Source organism: Macaca fascicularis, chromosome 13 (genome assembly GCF_037993035.2).
Source record: "Macaca fascicularis isolate 582-1 chromosome 13, T2T-MFA8v1.1".
NCBI classification, from domain to species: Eukaryota; Metazoa; Chordata; class Mammalia; order Primates; family Cercopithecidae; genus Macaca; species Macaca fascicularis.
Genome location: NC_088387.1, coordinates 22,565,693 through 22,568,735, shown reverse-complemented (window position 1 = coordinate 22,568,735; position 3,043 = coordinate 22,565,693). Strand labels below are relative to the sequence as shown.

Here is a 3,043-nt window from a genome sequence, read left to right as displayed (position 1 = left end):
CTCCTTTTGAAGAGGACTGAGTACTCTCACTTGCAAAGTGCTTCACCTTTTCAGAGATGGTTACATATTTTATCACATTTAATTCCTGAAAACAGCCCTGTGAGATAGCAGGGTAGACAATGTTATTATTTCAACTTGACATAGTCTAAGGTCACATGGCAGACTCAGATACAGCTGCCTTTAAAAATGTCCAGAAAAATGGTTACATTAACAGGTACTGAGTGTACCTTTTCATCCTATAATCTCGATACCACCAGAAAATAAACCAGCAAGTTGTCATCTATAAATGAACATTTTGTGGGGAGAACAGAATACCTGGTGTGCTGAATATGTGGAAACTCTTACTCATTTCTTTCTAAACTCTTCCGAAATGATAGAAAAATCATGTAACAAATGAGGCAACAGACTCTTGTGAACTTAGGCTTTCAGCCTGGAAGCCACAGCACAGGGACCACAGGGAAGAAAAATTGTTCTGGGCTTTTAGATGCCCAAACGCCTCCAAAGACACCTTCATACTGGAAATCATAAAAGTGAATTTGGCTCCCTCTTTAAAGCCCAAGGACCAAACTGGATTTACTGTTTGAGTGCAGGAAACTTTACCAAGATTATGGAAACAGAAAAGAATTCAAGATTAACACATACTGTACATTTCAGTACAGGTGGCAGGACAATTAGAAATCTAGTTAAGCTATAGAAAATCTTCATAAATCTGGGAAGGATTTAGGTCTTGGTGTGCTTTGGTGTAACCCATCATCAGATGCATGTTGTACTCGGTCTCCGTGCATCCAGACTCCCCAGGTGCCGGGGAGATGATGTAAAGGGAAGAATAAAGAAGCGATTTTCTCTGATCCGCCTTTTGTGTGGAGCAAACAATTAGGTGGCACTGGTGCCTGCAAGGGGGAACTGAGTAAGTCTCTGAATGCTGCCTTGCGTTAACGTTCTAAAAGTTTCATGTTTTTCCTTTTAAAAGTAATTAAGAGCATTCTCATGAAATAAAAAAATAGCTAAGGGAAAAGAAAAAAAAAATTCAAAAGCAAAGGCAACCCTTGACCATGGCGGCTCCAGCCATCTCACTGACATATTCTCTAAAATAAAATAAAATAATTATATATTTATTTATAAATAATATATATTATATACATATATATGTGTATACACACACACACATATATATGAATATAATATATATTAGAGACAGGTCTCATTCTGTTGCCAGACTGGAGTGCAGCACGCTGTCATGGCTCTTTGCAGCCTCAAATTCCTGGGCTCAAACGATCCCCCTGCCTCAGCTTCCTACTCAAAAGGGACTACAGGCCGAACCGCGCACCTCGGCCTCCCAAAGTGCTGGGATTACGGGCGTGAGCCAAGGCACTGGGCCATAATTTTCTTTTCCTTAATTAAAAAAAATGTGGCTGGGCATGGTGGCTCACACCTGTAATCATAGCACTTTGGAAGGCCGAGACAGAGGGATCACTTGAGGTCAGGAGTTTGAAACCAGGCTGGCCAATATGGTGAAACCCTGTCTCCACTAAAAATACGAAAAAATTATCCAGGCATGGTGGCACACACCTGTAATCCCAGCTACTGGGGAGGCTGAGGCAGGAGAATCACTTGAATCCAGGAAGCAGAGGTTGAAGTGAGCCAAAATCATGCCACTGCACTCCAGCCTGGGCAACAGAGTGAGACTCCATCTCAAAAAATAAAAAATATGGACTGCTTCACGAATTTGCATGTCATGCTTGCGCAGGGGCCATGCTAAACTTCTCTGTATCATTCCGATTTTAGTATATGTGCTGCCGAAGGGAGTACAAAATTTTATATAATTTTTATATGTCAATAAAGAGTACTCATCTGATTTCTTCCAACCATTTGACAATGTAAAAATCATTAACTCAGGCTGTGCAAAAGTAGGCAGTGGATTCCCTGGATCTGGTCCAAGCACTGTGGTTTACTAACTCCTGATCTAGACCTACCCTGCCTTCTTAAATCTCTTCTGGAGGAATCCCATTAAGTTGGAGAAGATGGAGTTTCCCCAAGTTTGTGCAGTGGTCTGTTTTCCAACTTGCTAGGGCCTAGATCCTGTCTTCTAGATGTTTTGACTTTTTTTTTTTTCTTTTTTTGAGACTGAATCTCACTCTGTTGCCCAGGCTGGAGTGCAGTGGAGTGATTTCAGCTCATTGCAGCCTCCACCTCCCAGGTTCAAGCGATTCTCATGTCTCAGCCTCCCAAGTAACCGGGACTACAGGCATGCGCCACTATGCCTGGCTAATTTTTGTATTTTTAGTGGAGACAGGGTTTCACTATGCTGGCCAGGCTGGTCTTGAACTCCTGACCTCGGGTGATTTGCCCACCTCGGCCTCCCAAAGTACTAGGATTACAGGCGTGAGCCACTGCGCCAGGCCAGGATGTTCTCTCTGTGTCACCTGTCAGGCTCTGACAATCAGCTACCCTGTTCCAGAACAACTTGAACCCTTTTAATAGGATTCCTCTTCCATTCAACGATGCCTGTTCCAAAGCATGGATAAAAGGTAACAGAATACATACTTAAATTAGTTGGTTGAATTTTTACGGCATGTAAAACTGACTGATTTTTTTTAAATAAGCAAAAAAAGAAGAAAGAATGTACACTTAAGAGTCGCTTGTAAAGAAGCTTTAAAATCCGGATCTTGAAATGATTTTCCAACCCCAGCTCTCAACAGGGCGCTCGTTGCTCTACTTCCAGCTGCATTTTGCAGAGGGTGCGGATATGTTTGCCCAGAAACAGGCTTGCAGAGGCTAATTCTGGCCTCAAGAGTTGCTTTCTCCTGACCAAGAAGGTTGAGGAAAGAAAGCCCCCTGCCCTCTTTATCAGGGATTTCCTGTGGGTGGAATGAAAGACTGCTTTAGGGTACTTTGGGAATAGATTTTTATCTGCTTTGGCAGTCTCTCAAATGAAAGACCAGAAAACACACCTTGAATGTCAGAAAAAGGAGTTTCCTGCAGAGAGCTTTGCAAATCTTTTGTAATTCCAGTGGAGTCCTGGGGATTGTGCCCAGTGCCTTAG

The 3,043-nt window shown here is 42.5% G+C and overlaps 1 non-coding gene across 1 annotated transcript; it reads right to left on the bottom strand.

Annotated features, from left to right (window-relative positions):
- Positions 1-1,702: 1,702 nt before the first annotated feature.
- On the bottom strand, positions 1,703-1,809 carry LOC123568565 (U6 spliceosomal RNA). The gene has a single exon (XR_006691928.2). It is a non-coding gene; the product is annotated as a U6 spliceosomal RNA (small nuclear RNA).
- Positions 1,810-3,043: the final 1,234 nt, after the last annotated feature.